This window comes from Rhipicephalus microplus, chromosome 6 (genome assembly GCF_043290135.1).
Source record: "Rhipicephalus microplus isolate Deutch F79 chromosome 6, USDA_Rmic, whole genome shotgun sequence".
NCBI classification, from domain to species: Eukaryota; Metazoa; Arthropoda; class Arachnida; order Ixodida; family Ixodidae; genus Rhipicephalus; species Rhipicephalus microplus.
Genome location: NC_134705.1, coordinates 149,322,358 through 149,335,142, shown reverse-complemented (window position 1 = coordinate 149,335,142; position 12,785 = coordinate 149,322,358). Strand labels below are relative to the sequence as shown.

Below are 12,785 nucleotides of genomic sequence, written 5' to 3'. Positions count from 1 at the left end.
TAAAGGATCCCGTCTCAATTTAGCGGCTTTTTGCCAGGAAAGATGTTGTATAACAATAAAAACTGTCAAAAGCTCTGACGTCTCGGCTTAATGACTACTTGCTTGCATTTGAATGTGAATAGAGCTTGCAGCATTAAAATCATTTTTTGATGGAGGAAATATAAAAAAACAATTGCGATGACGCTTTTATTCAACAATATGCATTTGAAAAGAGAATTTAAATGTCATCTTCTATACATAGTTATGAAAATTCGCAAATTAAATTACTCGGATCACTGAAATCGCATATTTCTGGTGTGACTGATACACATATCCACTTCCTTTCCACGTGTACTACTGAAAGCTGAAAAAAGAGCAAAAAATATGTATTTCTTATCGAGTAACTCGTGATAAACATTTTCGATTCACAGTTACGTATTTTATTTATATTTGCAGATAATTTTACAGTGCAGGTAATGCATGCGCAAAAAGTACTTTTTAAGAACAGAACGAAAGGTAAACGCTCAACAAACTCGAAAATTGTCTTATGGTTGCCGGACCAGTGACGCAAAAAGTAATCATCGTCTGATAGCAACCGAAATTGTAAAAATGTTGATGTCACTATGACGGCACATAACCTGATAAATCAGAAATAACAGACAATTAATGCGACGGAAAGTGTATAGGGCATGTTATTTAAAATAATTATATTGTAAATGAGAAGAAAAAGTCGACGAAAATTGGTCAGGTCCCAGCTTGTATTAAGATCACGTACAACGTGGTGCCCACAGGCAAAAACTAGGGTTTCACACTCGTCGTATTGCAATGGATTGTGCGGACTGAGGCTCTCACATTTAAATGCTCACATACATGGTGTTTTGAAACAAAATGTATGCAATATTATCTATAAATTATAGTATAGAGGCATCTGGGTGCTACCTGCGGCATTCCCAGTACTGTGAAAGAAGGCATTTTCCGATGCACATTGATTATATTTATAGAAGTACCTCTAGAAAGTAAAACAATTAGCTTTTTAATCAGCAGAAATGGCCGATCTATTCAAATGGTTGAATTAGTGTCCTTCGTTAAGTCTAGACGCCGTTCGAAATTTTCGAAAATCTGCCACCGTTTATCATCGTGAGACAATGAAATCTGAATAGGTGAAACCAAAAGCGACGCACCAAAGAGCGCTCTTATCAGTCACTTCGAAGACGCCCTCAGTGAAGACACTGTTCTATCGCATTGGGGATGGAGGACGGAAAAAAGAAGGCGAGACAGAAAGCGAGGATCGACAGAAAAAGAAGATTGGCAAAAATGATTTGTGGGAACCTTCATCGTGTGAATATTTTGAGCAGCGAACGATACATGGTCATCTCGCGAGTGATGAGCGACCCGGCGGTCGCTATTGCTGCGCAGAACTGGGCAGCGTGCTTTTCTTGAATCAAATGTGGGCTAAGCTTAGGTAGGGATGTGTTGTTAACCAAAGTTAGTTTCATTGGATGTAAGCAAAAATGGCATCGCACAATCCGGTATGACATTGTTTTGGTCACGTATTTTTTTTCTTCACACAACTTCAGTAACTTTAATCACACCAGTGTAATACTTGTAGCACTGCTTAGATATAAGAAATTGAAAAAATTATCGTAATTTTTGCTCACTTTATAAAATTTTAATAATTCTTAGAAGTAAACTTAACTGGTTGAAAATGTATTTCGTCTTGCCAATACATATAAATGGTAATATTTGTCTGCTTTCAATAATAATAAAAGACACGTCAATGTCTAAAACTGCGTATAAATTAGTTTATTCTATCTTGTAACCTGAACTAATACAGCATGACTAAGTGAAATTAACGGTATTTTTTTATAAATGTAGCGAATTGAGCTAAGGCGATGTGTTTACTATAGTTAGAACGCATACAAGCACTTCTTTTGCTTAAAAACATTATTTTATTGTGTAAGTGGCTTTTGAAATATTTTCGAGGGTCGTCGTGCTTTCAATACAAAAAAAAAGTCGGAGAAAAAGAGCTGACCAGCCCAACAACGCGGAATGCCAAACAGAACAGAGGGTGTCGCTTGGCACAACGGGCTGTAGGGCGCTCGACGTTCCTCTGGCAAAGATGTTTGAAAAAGAAAAATCACTTCATTCTGGAAACTGTTTGACAGCACGGTTCAACGCCGTAATATGGAGAGGAAGTGGTATTGAAAAAGAAAAAAGAGGGGCCACTTTGCCAGAAAACTAGCTGTTTTTGCTGCTTTGACGATGGAAGTCTGTTTTCCGTCCTGCTGCTATGGCCGTAAATGCAGTTATCCTTTTTTCCCTTTTTTTTTTTGTTGGGGGCGGTGGCAGAAAATGGAAGTTAAATTTTCCCGACTAAACAGGTAAAACTGTGATAATATTAACTTTCATGTGCCCTTTCTTTCTGAGAATAAAATGTTTCTATTTTTCTTTGACTAACAGTGCTCGATTACAGGGCAAAATGGGTTGCGCAAATACAGACACACAAAAAAGATAAGACTAGGACAAGTGCTTGTCCCTGTCTTATCTTTTCTGTGTCGTTGTCTGTACTTGCGCACACCGGTTTACCCTGAATTATGAGCCAACTCTCCCATGCATGATTTAATTGATATGTGGGGTTCAACGTCCCAAAACCACCATATGATTATGAGAGACGCCGTAGTGGAGGGCTCCGGAAATTTCGACCACCTGGGGTTCTTTAACGTGCACCCAAATGTGAGCACACGGGCCTAAAACATTTCCGCCTCCATCGGAAATGCAGCCGCCGCAGTCGGGATTTGAACCAGCGACCTTCGGGTCAGCAGCCGAGTACCTTAGCCACTAGACCACCACGGCGGGGCAACTCTCCCATGCAGCTACAAGTTTTAGTGCTCGAATGCCAGACATAATTTTCATCCGGACAAGGCAGCAACGCTGACCTATGAACAAAACAGGGGAAAAGAAAATTTCTGGAATCCTGGTGGTCCATTCGGGATGACTCCACGTATACCACTTTCCGTGACCTCTGGATTTTGGCACACCCCCGTATGTTTAGTGGAATAAAATGCAAATATTTCTGACAGAATATCAAGGAACTCCCTTAAGCACAAGTTGTGTGATGTTCGTACCTGTTATTTTTGATTTATTTTGCTACATACTAGTGAAGATTTCTTTATAATGTGCCTCAAGCTGTTCGTTTTGAAGCAATCTATGCTCATGCAATACCTACTTTGAAAGGCGTTCACTACAACTTGTATCAAAACAGAGTGGGCAGTGAAAATTAAAATAACAAAAACATAAACAAACGCAAATCCAACTTGCCTCACCACAGTGGTCTAGTGGCTAAGTTACTCAGCTGCTGATTCGCAGGTCACGGGATCGTATCCCGGCTGTGGCGGCTGCATTTTCGATGGAAGCGAAATGGTTGTAGGTCCGTGAGCTCAGATTTGGTTGCACGTTGAAGAACCACAGGTGGTCGAAATTTCCGGAGACCTTCACTATGGCGTCTCTCCTAAACATATCGTTGTTTTTGGACGTTATACCCCACATATAAATCAACTCCAACTTCTCTCGAAGACTATTTTGCAAAGGAGAAGGAAGGTATATTTTTCTTCAAGAGACGCCATAACCACAGTAGCTGTAAGGTCCTAATTTGCTAGACGTGTGGCAACTGCGCAAATACTAAAATGCAAATGTGATTTTCAGCAATATTTCATAAAGTTACGAAATGATCATGAGAGGCATTCCTAATGCTGTTTTTAAGAGTACCGAAGTTCTCTCGTTTTGGTGAAAAAATGCTTTCGAATATTTAAGAAAACGTACAGCTATCTATTAGGAATGTAGGGGAAACTTTCGTCCGTTTCGAGCTTTGTTCGCGTAACGCAGGTGTGCTTTTATCACGTAGCGGCTGTCTGACACCACAGTACATTGGATCGATTTCTTGAAATTTAACGTTTGTACTGTCTTATGTGTGATTGTTGTTGGTTTAAAAAGCTAGTTAATTTCGTGTACTCGTAGACTGTATAGAAATTCGCGAGTACCCGTCGCTCCAATTCCCTCAGTTTTTGTGCTTCTGGTATGATTTTCAGTTTTTAAGTATAATCATTTTTTTATAAATTATGCACGGGGAAATCAGCTAAACCATAGCCCCGTCAATGAAGCTTATGAATGGTCCTTCGGGACTGGGGAACAGTAGTTCTAGGTGGCCACGCTTTCACCGTTTCCCGTGCATCGTTTCGTAATTTTGTGGGTTTTCATTTCAAAGCACTGCGCTGAAATTATGAGTGCTGTTGATTTCATGAGATGTGTCTTTTTGTGTTTTGTTTATTGGTGTCTTCTTACATGATTGTTTTTTTGTAATCTTTTTCCAAATGCGGGGTTGTCACCAGTAACGGAAGCCTATTTCAATGAAATCAAACATTATGAACTCACGTCTTTTCTTAAATACATCTGCTAGAGCTCCGCGGAAAAAAATACACAGCAACTCTGTAGTGCTTGCATTAGAATTGAGAATCCAATGATTGATTAAGGGCAACTTAACGCCCGAGAACTCCATAAGATTATGAGAGACGCCGCAGTGAAGGACTTCAGAAATTTCTACCACATCGTGCACCCAAAGCTGAGCACCTTGGCCTACAGCACTTTCGCCTCCATCAAATATGCAGCCGCCGCAGCCGGTATTCACACCCGTGGAGCATTCAGAGTCCTTTCATCTAACTGACACGTGACATGATGAGCATTGATTAAGTAAACAGCGGAGCAAATAGTTTAAAAAATTGTGATCCACCTCCTGAAATTTTCTCCGGTTGAACATTCGTAAACTACTCCGGAGTAGCCACGCGAAATCCCCGAGAGCCGGAGTGCAAAACTCACGAAAAATTATCTGGAGGGGTCACTTAGTCTTTCAGACCAGCCAGAGTGAAATAAACGTAAAAACACTTCGACGGTGCCACGAAATTGCTCCAGTCGGCCGGAGTGAGATATCAGTTAAAAGTTCTCCGGCTGCGCCGAAATTCCTCCGGCCAGCCGGAGTAAAAACATAGCTCGAGAGGTATAAAGTAAAATTCTTTCGAATATGGTAGGACGCTGCTGCCACCTGGGAGTAGTTTTTTTCCAGTGATACGTTATCATATAAAAGACTGTTGAGGGTATACTTTGAATCGTTGTGGTCGGGTTCACGCAGAACTTCGACCGCATAACTACTTCACATATGTTGTTTTACTAATAAGTCAAAATTACGCTAAAAGGAACAGCCTGCGAACCCTTGATGTTCCCAGTCAGCACCGCATGCATACTCTGTATACCATTTCGAAAAAAATTTAGCCGAGGGGGCAACGTCAATGCATCGAATGAAATATAGCGTTGAAGAAACTCGGCGCCCCCAGCGTGACGGTTCTCAAGCGATCGCTCTGAAAGAGACGAAGCGAAAAAGAAAATGCCCTGCAACTTTTCAATGGCGCAAGAGCGACCAGCAAGACGGCGAATCTCGTTGATCGGTAGGTACGCAGCAGAGAAACCGTGGTGCGCATGCGCGCGCAGAGGGCAGATAAAACAAAAAAAATAAACTTGAACAGAGTCTTTTGACTTCAAAAATGGCAGTGGTGACTGCCCAGAGTTTGGCCAGAGCGCCGCCCAAGCGAACGCAATAGAGATTAACCTTGGTTCGAAACCAGAATTCTCACGCCGCTCATGAAATTCTACGCACCACTTCCAAACTGCCAAGTTGTGATTTGTCGTGTACGTGCGCGTTTATTACCCGAATCCTCACGGTGTTTTCGTCACTCGGCGGCTGGATGTGAAATTCGTCGTTGGATGAGAGCGCAAGATGGCGCCTTGCTAACGCGATAGTGTGGCAGTCACCCGGTAACTTATGCGAGCATGCCACTGTGTACAACCATCTAGCTGATGGGCGCGCCGCTTTCTCGGCACAGCAAGACACAAATGGTACGTGAAACTTATGTTTTCCTTGCTTGCTCGTCCTTACCACCATTTCGGGGGCAGCAAGTATCATTCTGCAGACTGCGTCGTGTTAAAGTGCAATGAAAAGATCTAAAGAAAGGAATTACCAGCTTTTATAACAACAATATCTGATGCGTGTTTTGAAACTCTAAGTGCCGATTCGTGGTCGTACCCCGATAAGCGCGTAGATCATGCGGCCCATCGTCAGGAATGGTATGGTGGTGCTGTTGCAGGGAATCAGTCGACTATCTGCAACGCCTGGCATGGCCGACAGCGAGGATACAACCGGTGCAGGTTCGTGAGGCTGATAAAAACGCAACCGAACTGTTCAGCCTAGACGGCGTTCACTGATTTGTTGTGTCGCTCGAGTTCCTCGCGAAAAATTTGCCTCACAGTAGCCGCAAGGTCAAAATGGACACTGTATAGCTGTCCGCAATGCCTGCAACCGTCGCTATATTCACCAACCTGCCAAACTTTGGCGCCATACGACACAGCTTCAAGGTCCCAAGGACCGTCATTTTCGAGGAAGCAAGTACCATTCTACGCACTGCGTCGTGTTAAAAGTGCATTGAAAAGATCAAAACAAAAGAGTTACGAGCACATGCAGCAACAATATCTGATGCGTGTATTGAAATTCCTGTGAATATTGCGGAAGTTTCACGCTGTCAGTCAATTCAAGTGAGTGTGCCCTAATCAAGAATGTATGGCACCATTTTATTTTGTTAGCCGTTGTTATGCACGGAGACGTGATGGTGACTCACAAGGCCATGCTGTCGTCTCAGCTTTTGTTAGGACGTGGGTGTAGAAGTGGTCACGGCTGCAACTTCCAGCCAGGTCAGCAGCTAAGCCGATATAAAAACCTCATGGCTCGCGCATCACAATCCACGCGGCTCTCTTCTTCTTTTGCGCGACAGCTGGCGCAGACTGGTGCTACGCTACACCGTAAAGCATGAGTGGACCAATGCGTTTTTGGGGTATTAGGCAACAACAACGACAAAAACGAAAGCCAGCTGTTATCACGCTGTTATGTAATGAAACGATCAGTAAGGCCAAAATTTTCTCATTTATTCTATTTTCATGCGTATGATGTCAGCAAGCAAGCAAAAAGACTTTTTACAACAAATTTGCTTTGAGCAATTTGTCTATGTCCTGGACAAGAAAATTTAATTCCAAATCAAGGTGCATTACCACAATCTTGTTATATCAATTTAGCTACAAAGATTATTCATCCTAAAGAGACCTAATGATGGCCGTATCAGGAGACAGATACGTGTTTATTAACAGCCTTTGTTGTGAAGCACATGAACTTTATGCTAATGTCTCTTCAATACTCACACATGAGAGTCGGGGCTTGCTACGGTTATTTGTGCATATTTAGAGCATCTAGGAGATGTGCCATTGTGAAGGGTAATTTTATCACAATGATTCAAGTCACTTCAATTTATTGAACCTGGTTATTGAGTAACCTTTTTGTTCTCTGTCGTTGTTTCGTTTGATATTATGTTAATAAAGCAGTGTTGGGGGCTATTCTGTACATCCTGATGCTTCTAATGGCCTATATTATGTTGCCGTAGTGTTTAAGATAAGTACACAGTATTCCGATTGTCGACACAAATTTGGCAAGCTAAAAACGCTGGCAGTGTGTCCAGGTCTTATTTTGTCCGCCTAACAAGAACACTGTTTGATTTTGCCATAAATCAACACTTATTGACACAACTATAGGGCCAAGAGCTTTTTGTGGTTATTGAAGTAGCTAGTGTGTTTGATTACAAACAGAAGACAATCAATGGAGTTGAAACACCAAACACCACCGTATGGGAAAGAGAGACTCCTTAGTGGAGGGCTTCGGAAATTTAGACTACCTGGGGCTCTCTAACGTGCAGATAAAGCTATGTACAGGGGCGTCAAGAATTTTCACATAAACTGCAATGGGTTTATGTACAATTTTAGGTTTACCAGCGTTTGCACCCCTTTCCCAACAGGATAACGTTGTTACCTTCACTGAGAGCGAAAACAACTCGAATGGAATAATAATAATAATAATAATAATAATAATAATAATAATAATAATAATAATAATAATAATAATAATAATAATAATATTGTAGTTTTTGGTGTTTAACGTCCCAAAACCACCTTAGGATTATAGAGAAACGCCGTAGTAGAGAGGTCAATAAATTTGTCTACCTGGTGTGTCTTAACGTGATTTTAAATCTACGCACACAGTCCTCAAGCATTTTCGCTTTTAATGAAAATGTGTCCGTAGCGAGCGGGATTCAATCCCGTGACCTGCGCGTCAGCAGCCAAGTGCTTTAGCCACCAGGCCATTGGAGCGGTTTGAATGCACGAATGGTGGTACACACGACAAATGTAATAATAATATTATGTTAAATTTAAAGTCAGGACAAATGTACTCGTGTGGTGTTTCGTATTTTTTTAGTGTCATTTTTTCGCACTTTGTATTTTAAGTAAAAATTCACACGGAAGTACAAAGCAGCATCCTAAATTCGTGTTTTGGGAAAAAGCCTGCAATAGTATAGTTAAGTGTGAATCTTTCCCAAGACATTATTTTTCTAGACAACTGTGGCGGATAGAATGGCCGAAAGGTGAGAAACAGGACAAGAACTCTTTTAATTAAATGTGGGTTTTAACGTCAGGACAAAATTATTTCTGCGGTGTTTCGTACTTCATTACAATCATGTAGTTTTCGCGCTCGGTATTTTAGGTAAAAACTCACAAAGAACTACTGAGCAGCATCTTAATTTCGCGTATTGGGGAGAATTCTCCAATAGTACAGTCAGGTGTGAATCTTTGCCAAGACATTCATTTTTTTGGATAAAGAAATCTTAATGAACTTCTTCTGTATTATTCTCAAAAATACATTTCTGACAAGGCAGCATGAATGGCACGCCCACTTGTTTGTGTACTAGACAGTCAATTGGGGAAACACTCCCCTGAGCCTCACTGTGCACTAACGGGAACATACATCATATCTTCGCTGTGATGGTGCGACACTGCTGTAGCAATGATGGCAACGGTGCTTTTTTTCTCTCTAACGTTCCTTCCCTCAACCTCCTTTCCAAGTGAAAGCTAGCATACCAGACTCAGCCCTGCTTAACCTCTCTATCTTCCTTTAATATTATTATCTTTCTAGTATGTCTAGTAGTATTTGGGCAAATAAATACTCCAATTGACGCAGAATGTTATGCATGGTACTGAATGGAACACTTTTAACAACGTACCCAATTGAAAAGTTTTGATTGTTTAAAACGACACTGAGTGGAACTGGCTTTATTATGCAAACCTAATCCTAAAATGGGCAGTTCGGATGGTTTATGTGCAATCAAAGTGCAAAAAAGTGAAGCAAAGAAGCCAACAACACAGAAAAATTTAAATAAATGGCACAGGATGATGCCTTACTAGCAACTGATGTGTAATGCGAACCACAAAAAGAATTGCACGCGTTGTACGAAAAAAAAATCACAAGAATAAAGGCTCACACAGTGGCAGAATAAATACAAACATGATTGAAATTCAATACTCATGCTGAACTTCAATTGCTAGTACTGTGCTGTTCTGGTCTCATCATTTCTATATCTTTGTGTGTTGTTTTGTTTTGACGCTTCTTTAAAATATGAACGCAAGTCCTGACTGCTTTGCAGGCTCTGTACATTCATGGTAAATACATATTCAGTGTCACAGCACACCTAGCCTTAGGATCCAATATAACCAGCCACTAGCCACTGTTTATAGGACTTTTCTTTTTTCTTTTAGCCTTGTGGTTGCCTAATTTCAAGTTGACATTGCAGCCATAGTACTGGGATTAATTTTCGATGAGGCCGCTATGCATAAGACATAAAGTGAGTTTCAACTTAAAAAAAAAATGCGCGAAGATGAGACGAAGAAAGGGGTAACAAAAAGAGGCACTGTCATTATTTCGCACTTCTTCTCCATCATTGCGCGGGTTTTTCAATTGTAAAGTTGTGCACCAACTAGCCTGTCTATACCACTGCTCCACGACGTCAAAAGTTACATTGTAATAATGTTCTAAATTGCAGATGACACTAGCTGGCATGAAAATATTGTAAACATATTTGGGTAACTAAGTATAGCAGAAGTATTGGTGTATTGCACAGGTGAGATAATGCCGACGAGTTCCCAACCATGATTCTGGAAAGTTGCGTTAATTTTGACATCTGAGATTAAACTTGTACAGACATATATAAAGACATTGTTGTTATTTTGTGCCTAGGGGCGCAGGTGGTTTATTAAACGTGTTTAGGCGCAAGTTAGATGCAGTTTTTGCAGCATTGAGATATGTGTGTCGAATACATATCAATATGCAGAGCAGCGTGTATTGGTTGACGAGTGTTTTGCGGAAAGACTGTAGCGCGTTTCTGCGATTTGACTAAGAACCCGCCCCTCTCACTTTATTGCAGCGTACCAATCCCTACAAACCTAGTTTTCTTCAGATCATGTAGGCTTACTTATTTCATTGCTTCATCTCTGAATCAGCCCACTTTTGTGTCAGCGATGGAGTAATGTGATGATGTCATCATGGGACGTCACGATGACTTCGTGAATTCTCCGTGATCACTGAAATACGATATGATGACGCCACAACAAGCTCTCCCCTGTCCGCATACCGCTCATTCGTAAGAGGTCACGTTGGTTTGCATGCCACATTTTACGCATACCGTGGTTAGCGATTTCACTGCGCATCGATGCAGTCAACACTTTCGTTTCACGAAGCAATGGATGAGAAATAGTGATGTGTACGGTGGCAACGCTGCAGGATATGACCCTAAGACTCGGGTGCGACAGCGTTTTGAGGTGTTCTGGCCAGGTTTAAGGTGGGTGAGATTGGGGATTGCGGCAATGTGGAACTTGGCTAGGTCAATGAACTCTCATCCTTTCAGAAACGTTGGCGCCTCGCCAAGCCATGCCGTTGAAGCCGGTGGAGCGGGACATTGGGACAGCAGCCTGCCATCAAAAGCTTGAATGCAGGTTCCTCGTCCAGTACTTGCGAGCAGCTGCCACAGAACCAATGATGTCTCCTCTGAATTGGGTTATGTCTTGTGCCTGCCTTAAATCCTTCCGAATGAAATCTTTGGTGGCCGTAACCGTGCATTGATATCTGCACATTTCTTGTTTCTTGTGCATGACTCAAGTGGTCCCAGTTTTCATAATTTTATGAACCTTCTTACAAGTCAGCCAGTATCCAGCCTTCCTGCCCGAGTAAAAGCATTGTGGTGCCAAATCAAGCGTTTACCTAGGCAAGCAATAAATTCATAAGGTATGCCCTGAAAGTAATTCCGGTGAATTTTTGTCACATGACTCAAAGTTGGAGCGTAGTTAAGAGCGTGGTCCAACCAGTATAGGCTGTTAATGGGAGAAACTAGGTTTGCAGGCTTAGTCGTGGCAAGTGCTTTGAGTATCAGAGAGTAATAAACGAGGCTTTACGTGAAAGTGGTTTTTTGTTCTTGCGCAGGTGTTAATGCAACACACGTTAGAACAAAGATTTCCGATTGTTTTGCATGAAACTTGGCAAGACCACTACGAAAACTGTTAATATGATCAAGACTGCTTAGAAAGAGTAGGCCCTGTCAGATCAGTAGGTCGTGCCATGTCGGTCTAGTAGTTATGGTTCTAGACTGCTAGCCTGAAAGTGGTGGGGTGGAATCCCAGCTGCGGTGGCTGCATTTTCAAACGAGGCAAAAATGCTGTAGGCGCGTCTGCTCAGTTTTGGTTGCATGATAAAGAACCCAAGGGAACGAAATTCCAGGAGCCCTTCACTACGGCGTCTCTCATAATCATACGGTGGTTTGGTACGTTAAAGCTGGCATAATAATAATAATAATAATAATAATAATAATAATAATAATATTAATAATAATGTTATTATTATTAATAATATTATTATTACTATTATTATTATTATTATTATTATTATTATTATTATTATTATTATTATTATTATTATTATTATTATTATTATTATTATTATTATTATTATTATTATTATTATTATTATTATTATATTTTAAATGCCGGAAAAAGTATACTTGAGGACTGCAACGAACGGTCATCCACGAAAACCTTATTTTCCAATGTAACGCGAGTGAGGTAACTCTTGAACTAACACAGACAATTAGATCTCCTTTGTATGGCTGACATGCTATATGTTCCAAAAATTTCATGTGGCATTGCTCAAACGAATTAAATGCATGATTCAGTGCACCCACCCCGAAATCGCAGACAACTGTAAGCGGCAGGGCGATGATTAATGGGCCCACAGTACCTTCAATGTTACCCGCTACCTAGTTTAAGCAAGGGTCTAAAGGATTCTTAGGCTCCTATGCATTCAGGACGTCTTCTCCGGCTTTTTCACTGTTTCCATGCCCAAAAAAGCCTGAAAGGCAAAAGTTTTTGGACAGTGGATGGCATGAAAGTGGCTTGCACCGCCATTCTGGTGGATGACTACCGAAACACATTCCAGAGCTGGAAGTCTCACTGGAGCTGATGTACCGATGCTGAGAGATGCCATTTTAATTAGTTTTCTACACTTGCAATGATAAATTATTTTATTTTCGTGAACCAATCGACATTACTTTCAGGCGAAACCCTGTACATACCAAAGGGGAAGCAAGTTTATTGTTATTCGTGGTGTCTGGGATGACTGGCACGTATGAGTGGAATCTTAATGTATGCAAACAGCTGAGAGCACCCAAGACAGCTGATTACTTCACACAAGGGTAAATTACCTAATGCCAGTTCACGTGCTGTAGTCTGATTGAAAGCAATGTAAAAAAGTATTTATTTAGGAAAGCTTTGAGTGGAAGGTAGCGCAA

General features: G+C 41.1%; 1 protein-coding gene across 1 annotated transcript in view; it reads right to left on the bottom strand.

The window, feature by feature from the left end:
• LOC142765610 (uncharacterized) overlaps positions 1–12,785 on the bottom strand; it is a 47,082-nt gene that overhangs the window by 17,944 nt on the left and 16,353 nt on the right. The window lies entirely within an intron of this gene.